The 25,562-nt window shown below is 39.4% G+C and overlaps 1 protein-coding gene across 2 annotated transcripts in view; it reads left to right on the plus strand.

Moving 5' to 3' along the window:
* NEMP2 (nuclear envelope integral membrane protein 2) overlaps positions 1 to 25,562 on the plus strand; it is a 127,133-nt gene that overhangs the window by 69,557 nt on the left and 32,014 nt on the right. The window contains exons 3-4 of one of the 2 annotated variants that reach the window (XM_035007524.1): positions 4,964 to 5,031; positions 5,371 to 5,455. The exons of the other annotated variant lie outside the window; for it this stretch is intronic. The gene's annotated coding sequence lies outside the window, so the exon portion shown is untranslated. The remainder of the gene's footprint in view (positions 1 to 4,963; positions 5,032 to 5,370; positions 5,456 to 25,562) is intronic. 2 annotated transcript variants of the gene reach the window in all.

Raw genomic sequence — 25,562 nt, forward strand, 5'->3', positions numbered from 1 at the left:
TGTTTTTTTTAAGATTTTATTTATTTGACAGAGAGAGACACAGTGAGAGAGGGAACACAAGCAGAGGGAGTAGAGAGGGAGAAGCAGGCTTCCTGCAGAGCAGGGAGCCCGACGCAGGGCTCGATCCCAGCACCCTGGGATCATGACCTGAGCCGAAGGCAGCCGCTTAACAACTGAGCCACCCAGGAGCCCCCTGATTCCTATTTTACAGTCATTTGTTTTTCTTTTTCTAGAAGCTTTTTTTTTTTTTAGGATTTTATTGATTTATTTGACAGAGAGACACAGCGAGAGAGGGAACACAAGCAGGGAGAGTGGGAGAGGGAGAAGCAGGCTTCCCACATAGCAGGGAGCCTGATGTGGGGCTCGATCCCAGGACCCCAGGACCATGACCTAAGCTGAAGGCAGACACTTAACAACTGAGCCACCCAGGCGCCCCATTCTAGAAGATTTGAGATTCTTGCTTTATTCCCAGTGGCTGACACTTCTCAATGATGTGCCTTTTTTCATTTGTTGTGCTGAATACTTGTAGGCACTTTCAATTTTGAGACTTATGCCTTGCAGTTCTGGGAACTTTCTTGTATAATTTTTTCTCCATTTCTTCTTTTTCTGGAACTACTTCTAGTCAGATATTGTACCTACTGGACTGAATCTCTAAATCTCCTATCTTTTCTTTCTCATTGTTCATCTACTCATGTTTTGGTTCTGTTTTCAACAGATTTCCTTGACTTGATCTTCTGATTCTTCTATGGAATTTTTTTTTTTAGTTAATTTCTAAGAACCCTCTCCTTTTTTTTTCTTAATAGTTCTCTTATCATAGCATTCTGCTTTTATTTTACGCATAAAATCTTCTCATAATTTTTGAGATTATAAATTAGCATATAAAAAGTGATGTTTCGGGGCGCCTGGGTGGCTCAGTCGTTAAGCGTCTGCCTTCGGCTCAGGTCATGATCCCAGGGTCCTGGGATAGAGCCCCGCATCGGGCTCCCTGCTCAGCGGGAAGCCTGCTTCACCCTCTCCCACTCCCCCTGCTTGTGTTCCTTCTCTCGCTGTGTCTCTCTCTGTCGAATAAGTAAATAAAATCTTCAAAAAAAAAAAAAAGAGTGATGTTTCTATTCTCTACCTTTTCCTCTTCTACTCTCTGTTTTTCATATTGAGTTCTCTCTTTTAGGTTAGAGGTTACTTTACATACCTGGTGATCTTTTTTTTTTTTTTTTGTCCATTTATATTTAAGAATAGGGTGCTAAAAAGCTGATGAGGGACTCTGTGTGGGTGGATGGGGTTACAGAGTGATGGGCTTCACTTTTGGATTGTGGAGAAAACATTTTGTTTCTTTTCTGAGTCAGTTTAGCTTCTCAGAAAACACTCCTCTAATTTCTTGCCAAGGGAAGTGACTTGTAAACATTTTTGACAATAAGAAGTGATTTTCCATCACATCCTAGTCCTCACACACATACATAAACATAAAGATAAAAAATTTTCATGAAAAAATCTTTCCTTTTTCTACATGTAATGCACTCTGATCTTTTTTACTGTGTCTACTGCACGTTCTTGTCTTTAATGTTTGCGACAAACCTTGTGATGTACCATTCAGATCCCCCACAATGAAGGACTGGTTGTCCAGCCACTGGGAGTGCTGCTAAGGGGCCGTCTTCAGCTGTTAGTCCTCTCAGGGATTGCCTAAGTGCAGAGAGCTGCCATGCCCAAGATCATACTCCCTGGGATGCCCATATCCAATGTGGGGGGATGTAATAATTTGCTAGGGCTGTCATAATAAAATACCACACCCTGGGTGATTTAAACAACAGAAGTTTCTTTTTTCACAGTCCTGGGGGCTAGAAGTCCAAGGTTAAGGGATCAGCAGATTGTTTCCTCCTGAGGTCTCTCTGCTTGCAGGTGGCCACCTTCTCATTGTGTCCTCATACAGCCTTTTCTCTATGTGCCTACCCTTGGTGTTTCTTCCTCTTCTTCTAAGAACACTAGTCACCTTGGAGTAGGGGTCGACCTGGAGGGCCTCATTTTAACTTGATCACCCCTTTAAAGACCTTATCTCCAAATAAAGGAGAAAGGGGATGAAGGCCTGGCCATCTTGGCCTGACTTGGGACAACTCTGAAGAGCCATTCTAGCTTTAGTACTTCCCATGGGCTTGGCTGAAGATGTCACTGGTTTGATTCACAGTTCCACTCTTCCCTCTGTCTGATTCTGTTTCCTTCTTCAGGTGTTGATACCAAGGGCATGCCCTAATAAATATTCTGAATCCATAACTTTGTTTTAGAGTCTGTTTCCTGGGGAACTCAATCCATGGCAATGTTGGTTATGACCCATTAAACTGATTTCATAGTCCACTAATCATAACAGATTTCATAACCCACAGTTTGAAAAACATTGGCTTAGGGGCTGGTTGATTGATTAACAGTTCTTTGATTGTGTGGCAAGGGAGAGAACACAGATAATCCAACCATTCCCAGTATCGGCTTCTAATTCAGTTCACTGTTTAATTTCCATGCCATATCCATGTCTTCTATCAGGCCTGGTTTCTCTGATGCCCAGGCCTTTGCTACCAAGGTCTCCAGGAAACAAACCTTCTATCTCCTCCTGGGAGATAGCTTGGTACAAGTAGCCTGGGTGCTGATTTTCTGTGCCTAAGGGTACAAAGTAGTTGACTGTTCCTTTTCAAGCTTTTAACTTATCTCCTGCTTTACAGGGCACACCTCATTCCCACTCCACCAAACCTGGTGATCCCAAGTCCTGAGCCTCTTTCTAGTTCTTCAAGGCAAAATATCTTGCTTATCTTCAATATGCCCCACTTTGCACACTTTAGATTATAGCTTCCTCTCCCATTGGGCCAGTTAACCCTTCATCATTCTCTTTCCATCAAATATCTGTTGAAATCTCTCATCTATTTCTATCTCCTCTTCTTGCCTCTACTGAGAGGAGATAAATGCCTAGGTTCATTTACCATCTGTAGCTAGAAGCCAGCAACTAGACACTTAGTGGCGGTTGTTATCACCGCTGTGGCTGCAGGATGGACAGGGAGGTATCTGTTTCTTGCTTTTTGCACCTTGCTTGCATCTTTTTTTTTTTTTTTTTAAGATTTTTTATTTATTTGACAGAGAGAGACACAGCGAGAAAGGGAACACAAGCAGGGGCAGTGGGAGAGGGAGAAGCAGGCCTCCTGCAGAGCAGGGAGCCCAATGCGGGGCTCTATCCCAGGACCCTGGGATCATGACCTGAGCCGAAGGCAGACGCTTAATGACTGAGCCACCCAGGCGCCCCTGCTTGCATCTTTTTATGCAAGGAGCTTTTTTTTTTTTTTTTTTTTTTTTAAGATTTTTCACCTACTTATTTGAGAGAGAGAATGAGAGAGAGAGCATGAGAAGGGGGAGGGTCAGAGGGAGAAGCAGACTCCCCGCCAAGCAGGGAGCCCAATGCGGGACTTGATCCGGGGACTCCAGGATCATGACCTGAGCGGAAGGCAGTTGCTCAACCAAGCCACCCAGGCTCCCAAGGCAAGGAGCTTTTTATGCAAGGAGACTCGCTTTATGTGAGGATATAAAGTTAAATCCTATAGAGCTGTAATGTAAAAGTTCTTATGAGTCATGAAGAGCTCTAAGATTAAAAGGAGTACAAGAGAGAAAGTGATGAATGCATAAAAGAACAGATGCAGTGTTGTGAAAATTTAAAGGAAAGTGTTGTCATATTCAAAATAAAGAGTAAATTAATAGTGTATATAAAGTAGAATAAAATTGCCCCTAGGTCTTAGTGATGACAAGAGAAATTACCAGGGACAGGAAGCAATTTTCCAGTCATGGACTGAGTGCCTCTATATGTCAGATATGGTGCTACACCTCAGAGAGATTAATGAAAAGGAGAAAAGGTCCCAGCCTTTCTTTAAGGCATTCACATCAATTATAATACTGAAAAAGCCAAATGACAAAACAAACCATACCAACACAAATTCAATTGCATGCTCCTTATTAAAACCCACTATTATGTTCATTTTTCCTACTAAAGAGTGCATTTGTGATATTGCGGAATACATTCTGTTCACAGCATGTAGTACATTAACTGAACTCTATGGAAAGATGAAAATAGTTGTCATGAATGGAAGAAAATCCGGCATCTTTCTAATTCTTCATACTGGAAGGTTCAGGAATGACTCTTTAATGCTGGAATTTAAGGCATAGCAACATAACGGTGAGGATGATTTGGGGAAAGCTTTTCTGGAGGCCTTAAAACACGTAAGTAGGGGCACCTGGGTGGTGCAGTCAGTTGAGAGTCTGACTCTAGGTTTTGGCTCTGGTCATGATCTGAGGGTCATGAGATCAAGCCCTGCATTGGCCTCTGTGCTGAACATGGAGTCTGCTTGAGTTTCTCTCTGCCCCTCCCACTCGCGCTCTCTCTCCTTCCCTCTAAAATAAATAAATACATCTTTAAACAACACACACACACACATAAGTAGCAGAGCCTGGTCTTTCTGCCTCCCCTAGGGCTGGCTAGTCCCACAGAGTGGGGGTCCTTAGCAGGGTTTTGATGAGTGGGCTGGCCCTTATTTCTGGTATTGGTTCTGGAAGAGCTCAGGCATGATTCACATTCAATTAATCTTGTCAGGGTGCCTATTGGTTTCAGCTAAAGCTCAGACACTGTCACTGCAAATAACCATCCCAGGGAGCCACTGTCTCCTTGGTACACTCATTCACTTCAAAATGGGAGTAAAACATTTTAATTTGGACAAGAGAGCATCTGTTTCCACTGAAAAAAGTTACAACACTCAAAGTGCACATACATTTTGGTAGAATTTTCAAAAATAGAAAATCCAATTATTGTATATGAGGGAGTTTTGAAAAAATAATCTAAGAATAAAAGAATTGTTTCTCAACTACTCATTTGTGGATAGAGCTTATTAATTAAAAAAACAAACCATAATGGTCATTAGAAAAAGCATTCTTCTTCCCCCACCCCCAGGCCATTATTGTGGTTTGGCCGCTGAGCAGTGGGAGTATGAAAATGTCTACCTGGATGAAGGAGAGAAGGTGAGGGGGTGGATTTGTGGGAGAACAAAGGAGAGGGTGGGTGGTGGGCCCCAGGTACTGAGCACTTGTGTGGGAAGAGGCTGGGCTTCTGAGTTAGCAAGGAGTAGGAGACCAGGTTTGTGTGGGTGATGAGGGGGCCCTGAGGAGAAAACAAAGCCATTTTACAAATGTGAATGTCTTAGGAAAATATCCATAAGATGGTGAAAAGAGCATTGGAAAACAATTCATTAGCAATTCTAATTTTAAAAAAGCAAAGCTTGCTGATAATGCCATCTTACAGGTAGTCATTTTGAATTTTAAAAATTACCCTTTTCGAAGAATGTTTCCGTTTATATGTAGCTTTCAGAGTGATCTTGGAATTGCCTCCATAAACAAGAGTGGCCCAAAGCAGAGCAGAGAAACCAGCTGAAGGTTCGTGGTTGAGGTGAGCTTATATTTTCCATCTAAATCAAGGCTGAAAACCCTAGGAAAAAAGGGACACTTCTTTCCTTATTTGTTAGCCAAAAGCATTTATATTAAGTTTCTTTTAAAAACTATACTTGGGATTTTCTCAACATCTACTTTAAAGTCTGAAACTGAAGCACAGACTCATATAACATTAGGGTGAAGATGGATCATAGAGCTCATCTTAATGAGCAGCCAAGCCACGTTTATGGAATGAGCTAAACAGACTCAGCTGCACGGGACTTGGTGGAGAAGCGGATGGAAGGCTGGTAACCAATCAATCAATCAGCAAACAAGATGGGCTGAAAGGGCACTGGCCTCACCCGTAGCAGCCTCCAGAAATAAATGTGGAGTGTTTGTGACTCCACGTGGACTGGCAGCGTGGAACAGAGTAGCGAGCGCCTACTCTGGTGCTGCAGTGCATTTCTGTGGGCATCTGGGAGGAGGGCTGGAGACCCCTACTCCTTGGTAGAACAGTGTCAGCTTCCTGGCCTGGAAGTAACCTTATCAGAACAGAGCCTCGCCAACGAGTTTGCATCATTTCTACTAGTCTTTGCCTTTGTTTTCCCTTTGAGCTAATTTAGGTCTGCTGGGCTTGCTTCTTGCCGAACTTCCCAATGTGCAAAAGGACTGTTTGAATTTTCTCTTTTCAGTCAGCTCAGTGAATCCCAATTCAGAGATTTCTTGTCTTTCCCAGCTGTTTTACTGATATCCTTTAATTACCCTTTAAAAACTAGCTTTTCATGCAAAATGTTTCTATGTGTTGAGGACATCCAGTCAAGGGCAAGATGAAAGAGTTGAGCAGCAATAACTACACAGTAAAATAAAGACTAAGATCCTCTTATTTTTTAAAAAATATAGTTAGTAGCCTCCAAGACTAGGGCCACTAAAATAGAAAATCTATCTACAATATAATTAAGAAACTGAACTCATTATATTGTGAGAACAGCTGTGATGTTATTTGTAATTGTGACATTTATTTGGTAGAATATTTAAATGCCTGTATTTGATTTTTAAGAAATAGAGGCACTTGGGTGTCTCGGTTAAGTGTCTGCCTTCGGCTCAGGTCATGATCTCAGGATTCTGGGATCGAGCCCTGCATCTGGCTTCCTGCACAGCAGAGAGCCTGCTTCTCTCCCACTGCCCTTCCCCCCCAGCTTGTTCTCTCACTCTCGCTCTCTCTCACTCTCTCTCAAATAAATAAAATATTTTTTTTAAAAACTGGAGGGTGTTATGCTGAGCAAAATAAGTCAATCAGAGAAAGACATGTATCATATGACCTCAATGATATGAGGAATTCTTAATCTCAGGAGACAAACTGAGGGTTGCTGGAGTGGGGGGTGGGGTGGGAGGGGTGGGGTGGCTGGGTGATAGACACTGGGGAGGGTATGTGCTATGGTGAGCTCTGTCAATTGTGCAAGACTGTTGAATCACAGATCTGTACCTCTGAAACAAATAATGCAATATATGTTAAGAAAAAGAGAAGAAGATAGCAGGAGGGGAAGAATGAAGGGGGGAAATCGGAGAGAGACAAACCATGAGAGATGATGGACTCTGAAAAACAAACTGAGGGTTCTAGAGGGGAGGGGGTGGGAGGATGGGTTAGCCCGGTGATTGGTATTAAAGAGGGCACGTTCTGCATGAAGCAATGGGTGTTATGCACAAATAATGAATCATGGAACACTACATCAAAAACTAATGATGTAATGTATGGTGATTAACATAACAATAAAAAATTTAAAAATTAATTAAAAAAAGGAAGAAAGAAACATATTTGGTGATATGGGCTGAATTGTGTCCCATCCCACCTCTCCCGCCTCCACCCAAATTCATACATTGAAGTCCTAACCCTTAGTACCTCAAAATGTGACTGTATTTGGAGATAGGACCTTTAAAGGGTTAATTAAGGTACAATGAGGTCTTATGGGTGGGCCCTAATTAAGGTACAATTAGTCTCCTCAAAAGAGATTAGGACCCAGACACATACAGAAGGAAGACCATGTGTAGACACAGAGAGAATTTGGCCATCTAGAAGTCAAGGAGATTTCTCCAAAGAAGACATCCAAATGGCCAACAGACACACGAAAAAATGCTCAACATCACTCGGCATCAGGGAAATACAAATCAAAACCACAATGAGATACTACCTCATACCAGTGGCTAAAATGAATGGCTAAAATTAATAAGTCAGGAAACGACAGATGTTGGTGAGGATTTGGAGAAAGGGGAGCCCTCCTATACTGTTGGTGGGAATGCAAGCTGGTGCAGCCACTCTGGAAAACAGTATGGAGGTTCCTCAAAAAGTTGAAAATAGAGCTACCTTACGACCCAGCAATTGCACTACTGGGTATTTACTCCAAAGATACAAATGTAGGGCTCTGAAGGGGCACCTGCACCCCAATGTTTATAGCAGCAATGCCCACAATAGCCAAACTATAGAAAGAGCCCAGATGTCCATTGACAGATGAATGGATAAAGAAGAAGTGGTGCTTTTATATATATGTAATATATATATAATATATATAATGGAATATTACTCAGCCATCAAAAAATGAAATCTTGCCATTTGCAACAATGTGGATGGAACTAGAGGGTGTTATGCTAAGCTAAATAAGTCAATCAGAGAAAGACAAGTATCATATGATCTCACTGATACATGATAACTGAGAGTTGCTGGAGGGGAGAGGGGTGGAGGGATGCGGTAACTGGGTGATGGACATTAAGGAGGGCATGTGATGTAGTGAGCACTGGGTATTATATAAGACTGATGAATCACAGACCTGTACCTCTGAAATCAATAACACATTGTATGTTAATTAATTGAATTTGAATTTAAAAAAAAAAAGAAAAGGAGAGAGGCCTCAGAGAAACCAACTCTGTTGACATTTGATCTTGGACTTCTAGCTTCTAGAACTGTGAGAAAATAAATTTCTGTGGTTTAAACCACCCAATCTATGGCAGCCCTAGCAATCTAGTACATATGGTCTTCATTCTGTGTTACATGTCGCTTTCAAGGGTTCTTTGAGAGAAGAAGGCGGTTCGGCAGAGATCACCCTCTTTTACTTCTGGAGTCTTCTCACATAGGGTGATTGGAGAAGGGGACAGGCTGCAAGAGAATGAATAATGCTGAGTGGGGCAGAGAGGATCGAGACCCTGGGAAAATGGTGGTAATGGGGTCTGGGTACATCCCCTCCTCTTCCTGCCCAGTAGCAACTTCTAATCCTCCTGGAAAAAGCATTAAAATGTTCTTAATGAGTATAGCTCTGTTCCATTTGCAATATTAATGCAATGTATAAATTCTCTGGATACCTGTCACATAAATGATCAAGATTTCAAATTTTTAAAAAATACTAATGATATTATAACAAACAAATATAGTATTTCAGTACTTAAAAATCACTTGGAATATGAAAAGTGATATTTAGATCCCTAACTCTATCCAGAACTCTGTCCATTCAATTTATAGTTGACAGGATTAAGTCAACTTAATAGCTGGACCTCCTACATACCTTAACAATGAGCTACGTGAATGAACTGAATTCACAATAAATCCATGGCACTATAAAACAACAGCCAAATTTAACCTTTTTTTGGTTGGAAGTTAATAAATATAAACTCCTTGCCCAAAGTAGGCTCTCAACAAATATGCGTTGAATTAAAATAGATGATATCACCTAAAATCATGGTATCACCAACACGTGGCATATTTGTCCAGAAGTTCAAAGATTTAATGCAGATGTCCAATTTGTTTTTGAAAGAAGGTGATCAGTAATGGAGAGCAAATGCCATATTTTCTTTAATTTTGAATTATGTGTACTGTTAGGGTATAATTCTCAAAAAGAGAAAATGACTAACACGCAAATAGTAAATGAATATGTAGAAGGATTTGATTCAACATGTTAAGAAGGAGAGAGCAGCAAGATGCTCAAACCGGTTCAATGAGCACTTGAGGAGGGCGGTATATGTAGGCAGTTGGGTAAAGGAGGGACAAGTATGGTGTGATGGTGGCCACTAGCCCGCAGCCACTGAATTCCTTACCTGCCTCTGCCCACTTCTCCCAACCCTCTAAAGCATTCCTGTCCCAGCGGCAGGGACTGCTTGACTCCTACCTCAATTCACTGTTCCTTCCAGGCTGAAAAAATGGCAGCAGTTCTTGTCTGAACACTCTTAGGACTCAGTAGTTAAGTCACCTGCCTTCTCATTTGGCTCTGAACGTTCTGCCCTATGTCCTGAGTCTGGCCCACACAGTGTCCACCAGAGTCAGCAGCTGCCTACATCTCTGTGCCTCAGCCACAGTTGGACACCTGGCTACGAGGTCATCCCCTTAGGGTGCAGTTCCTGTCTCATTGGCACCAGCCTCCTTTTCAGAAACTGGTGACGGGCCCCTGAGTCCCTGAGCAGACAATCCTGCAACTTGTTTTCAGCTTTTCTGGGTGCCAACTACCTCCCTGAAGCAACCAAACCTCACCTACTCCCAGACCTTCTATCAGGGATCAGGGTACCCTTCTCCACCCACTTCCCAGGACTACCTATAATTTTTTAGGATGCTTCCCTGCTAAGCATTTATGACTGCTTGCCTAACCTACTACCCCATTTTGTTGCTATCTCTCAAGGTGTAATTATTATACCTCTCAAGGTATAATGCCCTTCTAATTGCTAAATTGTATCTTATTAGACCTTCCTCTGGCATTGGACACTGCTGACCACTCCCTCCTTGAAAATTCTCTTCCCCTGGCTCAGGCGACCCTCTACTCTCCCCTCTGCTTCACAGTTTCTGTTGCAGGCTCTTCTTGTTCTGCCCTCCATTTGCTTGTTTGTTTGTTTGTTTAGAGAGCCAGAGAGAGTGTGCGTGCGGGAGCAGGGTGGGAGGGGCAGAAGGAGAGGGAGAATCTTAAGCAGGCTCCACACCCAGCACAGAGTCCCACACAGAGCCCAATGTGGGGCTCGATCTCATGACCCTGAGATCATGGACCTGAGCCAAAGATCAACCGACTGAGCCACCCAGGTGCCCCACTGCCCTCCTTTTAAATGAAGGTGCTCTCTTCAGGGTTCTGTCCTTGGCCCTCTTCTCATTTGACTCTTTCCACTCATCCTGGCAATTTTGTCCCCATTCCCCTGCCTTCAGTTAAGACCTCTATGCTCAAGAGTCCCAGATCTTTCTCTCCTACTCACATCTCCTTCCTGAGTTCCAACTCTCCTACCCAACTACCTACTAGTCTTGCATGTACTTCAGAATCACTTCCAAATGGAATTTATTCTTTTTCTTTCTAAACTTGTATTTTTTGTTTTCCTAGTCTCAGTAAATAGGATGGATATTCACTCAAACCAGAAACCCCAAATCACTTTCCTGGGCAATTAGCAACCAATTTCTGTGGATTCTAGCTTTATCCCCACAGCCACTGCCTTGCTTTATATCCTGATTATCTTGACCTATTTGCACTTTGAGTGGTTTTGCTGTCTCCCTTCCTCCATATTGCCACCAAAATATATTTTTTTTTAAATTGTGAGGTGCAATCTACGAGCGGTTGTGAAACCAATTTAGTGAATTGTCTCATATATATATACCTTCACATAAATATACACATATGTATATGTATTATATATTCCACATATATATACTGTGCATATGAATCACCATGTAAAATGTATTTCTTACTATAGATGATGATCATAAAAGGTCAAAGACATTCCTCTAAAACACAAAATTGACCAGGTCAGTTTCTTTCTTGCTTCATTGGCTTCTCAGTGTCTAGAGAATAAAGTTCAAATATTTAGCAGAATCTTCAAACTCCCATGATAGAGCTGCAGCCTACTTCTTCCACTTCCTATCAAGCTTTTGAACTGGGGAACTTTAGGAGGACATGGTTATATGCCAGGAGGTACTAAGAGAGCCACTGGAGAAATAGCAATAATTTTATTTGTTGGCAAATAGTATGGAAACTAGTTTTGTATTCAAATAGCACAGATGTATTGCCAAGTAAAATTTAAAAGTTGCATGAATTTTAAGGTAAAATATTAGGATGTAATGAAGACTCCCCAAAGGTTTGGAACAGGGTTCTCCCATAAATATCAGAGAAGCACGGCCGCAAGCACGAGAAATGCTCTGGCACTGTCCTTTCACGTCTACCACGAACCCAAGTTACTCCTGTCCAACAACACGCAGGTATATACGTGATGCCACATGGAGGTACTCAATGTGCCACAGGTCACACAAAGCACACTGCTGAAACTGATGTTAGCTAACAGGAAAAAAAGCAAACCAAGGGGTCTAGAGTCCTAGGTTCAGGTGCCACTCTGTCACTTACAGGCTCTAAGGTGCTAGACATGGCTCTTAACCAGACTGTGAGAGAGATCCAGCTGCAGCATCTGTCACCGCATGGGTCCTCAAGAAATATGTGATTGGTATGGGGCTCTTGGGTGGCTCAGTTGGTTAAGCATTGATCTCTTGCATGTACTTCAGAATCACTTCCAAATGGAATTTATTCTTTTTCTTTTTTCTTTCATCAGACTCTTGGTTTTGGCTTAGGTCATGATCTCATGGGTCAAGAGATCGAGCCCTGCACTGGTCTCCCCACTCAGCACGGAGTCTGTTTAAGGATTCTCTCCCTCTGCCCCCCTCCCACTTTCTCTCTCTCTCTCTCTCTCTCTCTCAAATCAATCAATCAATTAACCATATATATATATATATATAAAACCTAGGCAGGTTCCATTGCCTGCAGCAAGCTACTCAGGGATCTCTCCAAAGCTGAGCCCTCGGTGGAAGAGTAAACCTTTTACCTATAGAGTCCTGCCTGCTAAAATCTTAAATCAAGTCATGTAAGTCCTCTAAGTTCAATTTCTTCTGAAGAGTAGGACTCATAATAACAATACCTCCCTAAGGTTATTTTGAGGATGAAATGAGGTAATATATGTGAAAACACTGTGTAAACACACCTCCTCTTACACAGCAATAAGAATTTTACTTTTATTATTTTCAGCTTAGAAACAAAAAAGTACTGAGGCCAAATCCTTTGCAAAGTTATTTCTAAGAAAATTAATGAGTAGGATAATATCCCTATGCCAGAAAGAGATACACAGAACAAATCAAAACTATAACTTTCTATCTCAAGAGAAGCTAAAATACATTAAGAAAATGATACAAGACATGAAATGAAAACAATCAAAATTGTTAAAACTTGGAAAATTTAAAAACACTGCAACTGAGGTGATAGAACTCAGGAGACAATTAGAAGTTAAAAAAAAATTCAGAAGCAATGCTAAATTAGAAGGAACACAAGAGCAAATCTAATTAAACAGATTATGCCTTAAGAGAAATAAAATATAAAAAGGACCAAAGGTTTAAAAAAATATAAGTTAAAAAACATTTGAGAGAAAGTGACAAGTAGTGAAGATGGACAAAAAAGATTCAAAAAACAAGTAACCAGAATCTTTGAAGAAGAGATGCAAAACAGGGGACAAAACAAATAATTAAAGAGAACTTTCCTTAAATTTAAGAAACAATGTGAAATTACGTATTGAAAAAGCACACTATGTAGCTGGGAATATTGACCCAGAACAATCAATACCAAGACTTATTTCTAGTAAAATGAATGAACTTTAAAAAAAGAAAATATTCCATTGAGTATGCAGTCAAAACCACCAAGTAACTTACAGGGCAGAAAATTAGATCATCATCAGTTTTTATCTTGACAGCTATACTTTATGCCAGAAGGAAATGAAATAACATATTTAAAAGACACAAGAGGGGCGCCTGGGTGGCTCAGTCGTTAAGTGTCTGCCTTTGGCTCAGGTCATGATCCCGGGGTCCTGGGATCGAGCCCCGCATCAGGCTCCCTGCTCTGCGGGAAGCCTGCTTCTCCCTCCCCCACTCCCTCTGCTTGTGTTCCCTCTGTCGCTGTGTCTCTCTCTGTCAAATAAATAAATAAAATCTTTAAAAATAAATTAAAAAAAAGACACAAGAAATAAAATGTGAACTGAGGATTTTATATCCTGCAAAACTGACTTTCAACCATAAAAGGCATGGAACAACAGTTACCAAAATGCAAGAACTTGGAGAATATTGTTTTCATTAGCCCTTCCTGAAGAATCTAGTAGAGGATGAGTTTTAGACAAAATGATTAGAGGTATATGGTAAAACACAGTTATCTGAAGATAATATTCAATGAGAATTAAAAGACAATAAATATGTAAAAGCTATATTCTTGCATAATGTAGAAATAGTGCAACTATAAAAAACTGAGCGAGAGTGGGGAGAACATATAAAAAATATTTTAAGCTGTTCTTTGTAATTATATTGTGGTAGTAATATGTGTGTTGTTATTCTGAGCCTGTCATGTGTACAATGTGTATGAGTAATTATGAGATATTCTAATTCCGTCATCTATTGTATCCTTGGGAACCAGAAATCTTGTTACGGAGGAAAAGAGATACAGATGTAGTAAAAGCATAAAAAAGGCAAATTATAAAACCCCATAGTTTCTGAACTTTAATTGGAAATATCAGTATGGTAGGTATATTTATCTGTAAAATTATGTCTATAGGTACAATTATCAATAGATAGATAGATTTCCTAGCTTTGCTACTGAAAAGGCTCTGAAACAAGAACCATCCCTGGAGCAATAGGGCATTAGCACCTAGATTGTGATCTTGAAACTGTAAAAGAAATCAGGACTTACGGAAACATGACTGATTCCATGTCTGGGGCAAGACAAGTATAGGACGAACCTGGACAGCTGATACCAAATACCAAAGAAGTTATCAAAAATTAGTATGGTATGTCAAAAGGGCTCAGAAGCCAACCTGAAAAGAATCCTATTGGCCAAAGATAGGACAATTTGAGCTTCAAAAGAGAAGAAGTAATTGCTATTGATTGAAACCTTATCAAATATGTTGAAATCGTGAGTTCATGATAAGATTTTTTTTTTTAAAGATTTTATTTTTATTTATTTGAGAGAGAGAGAATGAGAGAGAGCGAGTACATGAGAGGGGGGAGGGTCAGAGGGAGAAGCAGACTCCCTGCCGAGCAGGGAGCCCGATGCGGGACTCGATCCCGGGACTCCAGGATCATGACCTGAGCTGAAGGCAGTCGCCCAACCAACTGAGCCACCCAGGCGCCCATGATAAGATTTTTTTAAAGAGTCACCTTCAGGGGTGCCTGCGTGGCTCACTCGTTAAGTGGCTGCCTTTGACTCAGGTCATGATCCCAGGGTCCTGGGATCGAGCCCCACATCGGGCTCCCTGCTCAGCGGGAAGCCTGCTTCTCCCTCTCTCCATGCTTGTGTTCCCTCTCTAGCTGTCTCTCTGTCAAATAAATAAAATCTTTAAAAAAAAAAGTCACCTTCAGGGGAGAATAAAAAACCAGTTTATTCTCTTAAAAACTAGTAAATAGAAGGAAAGAACCAAGTACTTTGTCCTACCTTTTCTTTATGAACTGTGTACCACTGAGTAATCAAATAGTAGATAAGGACGTGTATCTCCTTATAAAAGTATTCCAACCAATAAGTGAAAAAGAAGTAATGGAATTTGAATATCACCATTTTGCAACCTCCAAGGGAGTTAATGGATTCAGACATCAACAGTTAATAATATCACAAAAAAGAGAATCAACCAGACATCATATGCCTCCTTAGGAAAGAACACAACACAACCTATCATCTTGCCCAAAGAGATAAAACCCAAGTTCAGTGATGCTTCTGAATCTAGCTGCCAGTTTTCAGGAAATACCCAGGACAGAGGAACATGCCACACTGCTCTGTGAGTATGAAAACACCTCCACATGGTGGAACGATGAACATGTAGAATGAGATTTAAAAGATAATATTAAGGGGTGCCTGGGTGGCTCAGTTGATGAGCATCTGCCTTCGGTTCAGGTCATGATCTCAGGGTCCTGGGGTCAAGCTGCGCATCGGGCTCCCTGCTCCCCAGGAAGCTTTGCTTCTCCCTCTCCCACTCCCCCTGCTTGTGTTCGCTCTCTCGCTGTGTCTCTCTCTGTCAAATAAATAAATAAATAAAATCTTAAAAAATAAAAAAATAAAAGATATATTAAAAATATTTAATGGGCAGAAATATAATGTTTATGGAGGTGCACTTCCACCATATAACTATAAAGGAGCTCATGGAAATAAATACTATAAAGATTAGGATGGTGGGTATTTCGGGGAGAGGTAGATGGTTTGAAATTGGTGAAGGACATGGAGGCCTTCTGGAATAGCTGGAAAATTCTATTTCTTGATTTGGGGGTTGGCTGCAAGAATGTTTGCCTTATGATAAATAACTCATTAGGGTATACATTCATTTTGTATTGCTTTCTATACTTTGATTTTACAATAGATGTAAGGATTAAAACAATAAAAAGCTATTTAACATAAAGGATACCTATCATAACAAAGGGAGAATTTCAACAAGATTCTCTCTGGTATTATTCAAGATTGATAAAGTGTTAAAAAGAACCTATAATATTTCTGGTGATTATAGTATCTGGCAAAGAGTAGAAAGGGGGAAAACTAGGAAAAGGCAATAAAGAACCAGGTGAAATGGGAAAATGGAAAGCAGGAAGTGTAACCTCTCAATCCTAAAACAAATCCAAGAAATATTAGTGGGTTTAGCTTTAATTATTGTTAAAACAAGTTAAGAGCCTTAAATATTTAGATGAATGATTTTAAGCATCATTGTTAGGCAAAATATCTTTAAGTGAAAAGAAGAAAGAAAAAGGAATGCCAACCTATATAAACATGCATTTCCAGGGAAACACCTGCAATGTGGTTAGGACAGACAAATTCTAACTTGCAGAATGCATGCCTGAAAAAGGAGTTAACTCCCTCCTCCTTTCCTTCTATTTCTTCCAGAGTCTTAAAGGCTTACCCTGCCCATCATTTCAAGTGGCAAATGACCTAGTTAACTGAACTCTCTCACATTATACCATCCAGAACAGTCACTGCTCAGTCTACTTTACCTTTCCTTTTTTTCCTTACCTTTTTCTTTTCCTACCATTCCTATTACTGTCTCCTTACTTTCCCTATTATAACCCATTTGTCTAATTTTATTCTCTATCATTATTTAAGAATAGGAAATATTTGTTATTTAGGAAATCCAGTGCTTTAGAATAAAGATGTTATGTGAATCTCCTAAACAAGAGCAATAGTAGGAAAAATACTTAACTTGATATAGAAGCAACTCCCATTTTGAGTCAATGAGTAAATTTCTAAAGGAAAATACATTCATCAAAGTTTAGGATAAGGAATAAAACTCATTTATTAAGTCAGCATAAATTTCAGCTACCATTTTCAGAAGGCTCCAAAGGCTTTTGGGAACTCTCAGAAATATCACCGTAGCAATTTTTTCCCCTGTCTATTGCTATTCCAGTCTTTGTCTTCTATGATACCCTTCCCACCATGGAGGCTGAAAATGCCAGACATTCACTCCACCCCATTTAGCAAGGGCATGGGCTAGTCACTTCTTCTCCTTTTCTCTTTTTTTAAAAAAGAGTTTATTTATTTGAGAGAGATCGAGCAAGCACAAGTAGGGGACAGAGGGAGAGGGAGAAGCAGGCTCCCCACTGAGCAGGGAGCCAGATGCAGGATCCTGGGATCATGACCTGAGCTGAAGGCAGATGCTTAACTAACTGAGCCACCCAGGAACCCTGGGCTAGTCACTTCTAATAGGACCAGCAAGGAGTCTGTCGAGAGGGTGGAGGGAAGGGCTTCTAAGAATGGCTTCACTTCCCTATTCAAGAGATGAAAGGGGAGTTGGTGCCTCCTGCCTTGGGTCACAGGTGTGTGAGGACCCAGGATCGGAGACAATGGCAAGCCCTTTTCAGTTATGAGGAGAAAAGTTACGGACAAAGTCCAACAAGCTAAGAGTGGTGGAGTAGAAAGCTGAAAACAGTCTGAGACCTTGATAGCATGCTCAAGCTGCTGAATTAACCTGCCTTGGGACTTACTTCCATGTGACATAATAAATGTCTTCATTGTTTAAGACATAGATGGAGTTTTGACCCTGTCAGTAAGGACAGGGCCTATAAATCACAGCAAAGAAATATAAATGAGTGTGGGGGAAAGTTACTGAAATGTACTAAATAATAATAATTTTTTTCACCTAGCTTTATAGACTTTGATTAATGTAAGCAAAATATATCTAATGTTAGGTAGATAGACTTTACAGGTAAAATAGGATTAATAACATTAGCAAAAATTAGAGGTATATTAATTGAATTATTTCCACTTTCCATAATCTCTACTGACACATGACTAATCTAGAAATTATGATTGTGTTATAGAAACCATTCAGAACAGGTAGACTCTCATGTCAATTTTTTTAGATAAATAAAATATTTATATTTCATAAATAAAATATTATGTTTATTATAAATAAAACATTATAAATTTCTTCCCAACAGTTGCTTACACTTTCTTTCCACTCCCATGATCAACAATAACATCCTGGAAAAATAAGGGAAGTCAAAAATCTTTATAACAACTCCGTAATATACTTAGATCTAGCCAGATGTATATATTCTAGATATAGAATGCAAAGAGACAGCAATATTGGAAATATAGATAGGCTATTTAGATCTGATTTGGAGAGGGAGAGAGAGACAGAGAGACAACATACAAGCAGAAGAACAAAATCTGAGACTGTTATATTTATCTTCATTTCTCAGCCCCTACATGCCCTTTTTAAAAAATATTTGAGTTCTTTCCAAAAACACATGAAATAGATTGAAGAATTTTCCGAATAGACTGTGACCACCAGGGGCATTCTGAAGTAAGTGCGTGATCAAGAACTGAAAGCAAGAAGAGAAAAATCCCTGTTTTAACTGAATTGAAGGGCTCCTGAATCATATACAAATCTTTTTCATTGTCAATAAATGATCGATGAAGACAATTAAGGAATTTAAACTAAAAGGATATCTGCAGTTTACAGCTTTCCATGAAAGAAAAATAGATTTTGAAATATAATTATTTCACTATAATCGTTTTAATAGAAATTACTCCAGTTGGGGGAGGGGAAGACCTAGATTAATTGTAGAGAACGGCTGATTAAAATGCTTCCCAAGGGTGTGTTGGCAGCAAAGAAAACTTTGATAGAATTTGTTTAGGAATCAAGTGATGTGGAATGGTAGGACTGGACCGTGTCCAGGTGAAAGATTGCTCTTGTCTTTGAAAACATAGTAACTGGTTACCAGTTTTCTGTATCCTAGTTCCTTAAATTAACTCTTAGAAAGCTGTAACTCTTCAATCTTCTTTTTTTCAGATTAACCAAATATGTCATTTTTTTCCCCTTAGATACTATTTTCTAGCCATCATCAACTAACCATCAATCACTTTTGAATATTTTTTCTACCACTAATACAGTATGGTCAAAACTATTTGCCTCAGAATTACCAATGTAGATTCCCAGGCCATACACTGGACCTACTGAATAAGAATATTTGGAGATGGGACTCTTACCCACACCAAAATTTGACAACCACTACTTTAAAGAATTCTGCATCTCTCTATTTGAATTGAAAGATTTGAATTGAATTTGACCAATTATTTTTTACAACAAGCTTTAGTAATTTAGTATAGAGGACATGCTATCTTACAAATTATCTTTATTCTAATCCTCCCCAACATCATTTATTCATACTGAAAAGCTATCTCTCTTTTAGTTTTGACATGACTTATTACTAAAATTATCGAACTAGTATATGGCAAGTCAATTTCAAAATATTTCGTAAATGAAATATGCGAAGAAAAACATGATCCAATGAGTCAATTTTTATTATTTTTACTTTTTTCCTTTATGGAGAGGTCTTGAACAGCCTGCTGTTGTTCGTTGTTTTTTTTTTTTTTTTTCCCCTCTCTCTTTATGTGAAATTCAAAAATGGGAATTTTTTAAAAAAAGACATATGACATATAACCTCTGTAATCTTTATGGCATTGGCAGGTATCATTGCAGTAACAGACTAATTCTTTCTTTATGAAGGAACACAAAGTAGTAGAACTTTATTTTATTCTAATTCATTTAATTAAATGTTCTACCTACCTAGAAACCAAGTGAAAGTTCCTAAATAATTTCTGACATGAGCTAAATTTTACATCTGATTCATAATGACTGATTATAACCCTATGACAGCTACAGAAAATTAATTAGTTATGAAGAACAAGAACTCTAGAAATAAAAATGAAGAGGCTGAAAATTGAATTATAATCTTTTTCACACCATGTGGAGATAGTCGAATGGAATTAAAAAACTCAGGTCACTAAAATAATATTAAGGAAGCTCTTTATTAAACATTTTTTTCAAAAATATATCATATTCTAGCAATATGAATTACATAAGGTACATACACACAATATTTTAGCTGTGGTTACAAACTTGCTGAAAAAGCTACTTCCTGTCAAGCATGAAACTTGTAAAACTCAAAGTTTATTTCTAATGATTTTTGAATCACTTGGGGTACATATTAAGAAGGTACATTTTGGGCTTTCCCCAGAAGAACTGGACCAGTCTCCAGAGGGTTTGTCTTGGGAATCTGCATTCACAATGCTAAACATTTACTTATTACCCACACCAATAGCATTCTGGCAAAAGTGCCAACTTCTTCATTATCTAGGAGATCCAGATCCCACAAGCTATGGTGCTTCATTCCATCTTAGATGTGGACATGGGCTGTTTACCAAAAGTCCACAGCTAAGATCTGTGGCACAATTGGGCAACCGCTTCAAGAGGCAATGAATTTTGTCCTTTTTCAATCACCCATTTTGGTGTAGAAATTTCTGTGCTGGTGTTATAATCTAGTGATAATTGTTTTTGCATCCTCTTGGCAAGTTTAATGGCAATTCCAACTACAGCTCTCTCACTTCACCGATTCACTGATGGACAAACTTTTTCTCTATTTTCTTTTTTTTTAAAAGATTTTATTTTTATTTATTCATTTGAGAGAGAATGAGATAGAGAGAGCATGAGAGGGGGGAGGGACAGAGGGAGAAGCAGACTCCCTGCCGAGCAGGGAGCCCGATGTGGGACTCGATCCCGGGACTCCAGGATCATGACCTGAGCCGAAGGCAGTCGCTTAACCAACTGAGCCACCCAGGCGCCCTCTATTTTCTAATGGAAAGATAGAAAGCAAGCCTGCATAATATCCCAGGAGCTTTGAACAGAAGATTCTGCTGTTTATAGGGGGTTTTGTTTTGGATTGGTTTGGTTTGGTTTGGTTTGGTTTGATTAATGAGTATATTTCATCTCCTAGAAGGATGCACACAAATGCTGGTGTAACTTAAAAATAATACACTGCAATAATCACAGTTTGTTAAACCCATCTGCTTCTCATGGGAAGGAAGCAATGTTCCATGATGATGTCAAAGAACCTATGAGTCTGACCACACTCTCAATTCTGTTTTTCTCCTTTTCCTTCTCCTTGGTGTTTTGTTTTGTTTTTGTTTTTTTGGTTTTTGTGGTTTTTTGGCTCATTCCATTATGGCCAGAAAGCTTAGGTGTGGTGCTCACCTCTAAAGCTCTTTATACAGCTAAAGCTTGACTTTAAAATAAGACTTTACAAAAGATTAAGTGTAGTGTTTTCTAAACTGTGTATGCATGGGATATTAATGGATTTTATTTGAGAACAATTATCAGGCTTAAATTTTGGCGTAGTGTATGTGTAAACCAAATGTTTCACCCAGAATTCCTCAATCCAAAAGAGATCGTGATGGAAACAACACAGTATTAGTAGGATAAAAACTTACTTAGCATAATTTACTATATCATAGTTTTTGAGGGTCAGGAATATAGGAGCAGCTTAACTAGGTGGTTCTGATTCAGGGTCTCTCAAGAGCTACAATCAAGGCATTGGCCAGCACTACAAACATCTCAAAGTTCTGTTGGGGAAGATCTGCTCATTCACATGGGTCTCTCCACAGTGCTGCCTCACAACATGGTAACTGGCTTCCCTAGTGAGAGTGATCCCAGAGAAGGTGAGAACACTCAAGATAGAAGCTGCAGTCTTTTTATAACCTAATCTTGGAAATGACCTACCATGTCTGCCATATACTCTTCATTAGAAACAATCAGTATTTCTAGCCCACACTCAAGAACAGGAGCTTATACAAGGGCATGAATACCAATAAATAAAGGGGATCATTGGAGGCCATCCTAAAGGCTGCCTACTGCAAATTTCTTCACTACAGGAATTTTTAAGTCTTTAAAAAAATTTTTTTAAATTTATTTTTAAAAAGATTTTATTCATTTATTTGACAGAGAGAGAGCACAAGTAGGTAGAGTGGCAGGCAGAGGGAGAGGGAGAAGTAGGCTCCTCACTGAGCAGAGAGCCCGATGCAGGGCTCGATCCCAGGACCCTGGGATCATGATCTGAGCCGAAGGCAGATGCTTAACCGACTGAGCCACCCAGACACCCCAGGAATTTTTAAGTCTTTAATATGCTATTTGTCATTGTGAATGTCTATAAGGGATAATACAGTAAGCTGTATTTTCCAAACTATTTGAACTATTTGAATTCCTTCCATCTGCCCTCATTCTGTCAATTTTCTATGAGCCTAGTGTTCTAAGACTTGCTGTTTAAGATGTCCTCAGACCACTAGTGAGTTTGTTAGAAATGCAAAATCTCAGGCCCTACCCTAGACCTACTGAATTAATGGTAGTATTACTTATTCTTGAGTCTACTTCATCTGATATTAATATAGCGACTCAACTTTCTTTTGATTGGTGTTTTTTTTTTTAAGATTTTATTTATTTATTTGACAGAGAGAGAGAGAGAGAGATAGCAAGAGCAGGAACACAAGAAGGGGGAATGGGAGAGGGAGAAGCAGACTTCCAGTGGAGCAGGGAGCCCAATGCGGGGCTCGATCCCAGAACCCTGGGATTATGACCTGAGCTGAGGGCAGATGCTTAACTACTGAGCCACCCAGGTGCCCCTTGATTGGTGGTTTTTTTTTTTTTTTATGGCATATCATTTCCCATCCTTTTCTTTTTAACCTATTTAAGTATATCTCTAAACTTAAGGTGTATTTCTAGTAAATAGCATGTAAATAAGCTTTTGCTTATTTATCCAATCTGACATCTGCCTTTTAATTAGATGTTGACTCATTTATATTTAATGTTATTATTGATACGGTTGGATTTAGACCTACCATTTTTTAAGTTGTTTTATATTTGTCAATTTGTTCTTTATCCCTTTTCCCCCTATATACTTACCTTCTTTTGAAATACTTTATTGTTCTATTTTATTTCCACTGTTGGATTTTTAGTTATACCTCTTTTTAAAAGATTTTAGTGGTTGATCTAAGGTTTACAACACACATCTTTAGTTTATCACAGTCTAATTTCAAGAATTACTATATCACCTTAGGTATAGTGAAAGAACTTTATGATAGTATACTTCCATTTCTTTCCTTTCATCCTCTGTTGTACTGTCACTCATTTTAATTCTACATATAAGTCCCACAGTGCATTGCAACTATTTTTGCTTTAGACACATCTTTTAAAGTGATTACAATAATAAAAAGTTTTATATTTACTTTCACTTCTATCATTTCTAGAGCTATTTATTTCTTTGTGTAGATCCAAATTTCCATCTGCTATAATACTCCTCCTGCCTGAAGAACTTCTTTTAACATTTCTTATAGTGAAAGTCTACTGGAAATGAAAAAAAGCTTCATTTGCCTTCAATTTTTTTGAAAGATATTATAACTGGGTATAGAATTCTGGATTGATGGTATTCTTTCTTCTACTACTTCAAAAATGTCACTTATGCAGTTTCTAACAAGAAGTCTGCTGTAAGGGGTGCCTGGGTGGCTCAGTCGTTAAGCGTCTGCCTTTGGCTCAGGTCATGATCCCAGGGTCCTGGGATCGAGCCCCACATCGGGCTCCCTGCTCAGCGGGAAGCCTGCTTCTCCCTCTCCCACTCCCCCTGCTTGTGTTCCTGCTCTCACTATCTCTCACTATCTCTCTCTGTCAAACAAATAAATTAAAAAAAAAAAAAAAAGAAGTCTGCTGTAAGTTTTAGCCCTCTGCAGTGTATCATTTTCTCTAGCTGTCTTTAAGATTTTCTTATCTTCTGTTTTCATTAATTTTGGAAAATTCTCAGCTTTGTATCATAAAATATTTCCCCTGTCTCATTCTTCCTCTCACCTCCTTTTGGGATTCCAACCTATGTTTATCAAACCACTTGATATTATTTCACAGATCTTGGTTGTTCTGTTCTTTCTTTCTTTAAAATTCTTTCCTTGTATTTCAGTATGGATAATTTCTATTTACCTATATTCAGGTTCACTGTTTTTTTCTCAGCCATGTCCAGTGTTCTGCTAAGCCCACTGAAGGAATTATTCATCTCTAATAATGTGCTTTTAATTTCTAGCATTTCCATTTCACATTTTTAATAATTTCCATCTCTCAGCTGAAATTTTATATATATTCACACATGTTATCTACCTTTTCCACTAGATCCTTTAACATATTAATCATAGCCCAACATGTGGATCATTTTTGAATCTAGCTTTGTTGATTGCTTTAAGCTCTTTATTTTTTTATTTTTTATTTTTTATTTTTTTTCAAGATTTTATTTATTTATTTGAGAGAGAGAGAATGAGAGACAGAGAGCATGAGAGGGAGGAAGGTCAGAGGGAGAAGCAGACTCCCTGCTGAGCAGGGAGCCTGATGCGGGACTCGATCCTGGGACTCCAGGATCATGACCTGAGCCGAAGGCAGTCGCTTAACCAACTGAGCCACCCAGGCGCCCGCTTTAAGCTCTTTAATAATGGATTTTTTTTTCTTTGCTGTTTTGGGTGTCTTGTAATTTTTAATTGAATGATGGATATCTTGTAGAGGAACTGAGGTAAAAAATATTTATACCCAGAAACAAGTATGCCTCTTCTTCTGTCAGATTAGAAATGTAGGTGATTAAATCAATCTAGTCAAGAGGTGACCTAAGTTTGGATTTTATTTTTATTATAACAATAAATCCTTTGGTGTACCACAGGATTTTTTTAAAAAAGATTTATTTATTTGACAGAGAGAGAGTGTGTGTGTGCACAAGCAGTGGGGAGGGGCAGAGGGAGAGGGAGAAGCAGACTCCCGGCTAAGCAGGGAGCTGGGACTCAATCCCAGGACCCCGGCATCATGACCTGAGCTGAAGGCAGACGCTTAATCAACTGAGCCACACAGCTGCCCCGTACCCTAGGATTTTAATTTTTGTGCTATTACCTTGTTCTTAGTGTGGAAACTGGAGTGCTGAGAGTTTTTCTTAGTGTCCCTTAGCTTTCAGCAGTTCTTGCATGTCTGTGTTAAAGAGGGATCTCTCCCCACATTCTTTTTCCTCCTCAGTACAGGGTAGGGTTGCTTGTTGCTAGTGCTTGGCTTGTGGTGGGGCAAGAGGGGTTCTCCTATCTCCTGGTCAGCTTTGGTCTTAGGCAAGTCCTGTGTACCTGAGCCTTAGAGGTAGGGCTTTCTCAGTATTTCTTCCCCCTTTACCCATTGCTGACAAATCCTGCCTTGTTTCTGTGGTATGTCTTCAATAAAAGAGGGTTTCTCAGAAGTTGCCAACCTCTACTCTGTCATTTCAGTTCAGGACCCTAAACCCCAGTGTTTCCTGCTGCTCCCCCAGGGGCAGAGAGTTTGCACTTCTATCTCTCCACCAGAAATAAGAGTCTTTGCCATGGCCCTGTGGTAGTAGTGTTTTATGCTCCTTCCCAACAGCTTAAGGTTTTCATATCAGAGAAAGTTTTTGGGAAGTTAGGTGAGGTCTCATGATTGTCCCACAGTGACAACCACCACCTTCCAAGATTCTTATTATCTCTGGAAAAATACTACTATTCTATAGAAAGGAATGTGGTATTTTGACTTAGCTTCTTTACAGATATTTACTAAAGATATGCTACATGAATAGCAATTTAAATATTAATTTATTATATTGCTGCCTGCTCTTTACCAGATACTGCTGCAGGAAAACACATTTATCTTTGAAGAAGCTTCCTGTTTCTTTTAGCTACTTTTCATCATGCCATTCAAAATTAAGCTAAATCAAAATGAATGTGGTTAGGAAAAAAAGCTGTTGTGCAAGAAGCAAGTGCACACCTCACACTTGGATCAAG

Source organism: Mirounga leonina, unplaced genomic scaffold, assembly GCF_011800145.1.
Source record: "Mirounga leonina isolate KUSES-001 unplaced genomic scaffold, KU_Mleo_1.0 Mir_151, whole genome shotgun sequence".
In the NCBI taxonomy this organism is placed as follows: domain Eukaryota; kingdom Metazoa; phylum Chordata; class Mammalia; order Carnivora; family Phocidae; genus Mirounga; species Mirounga leonina.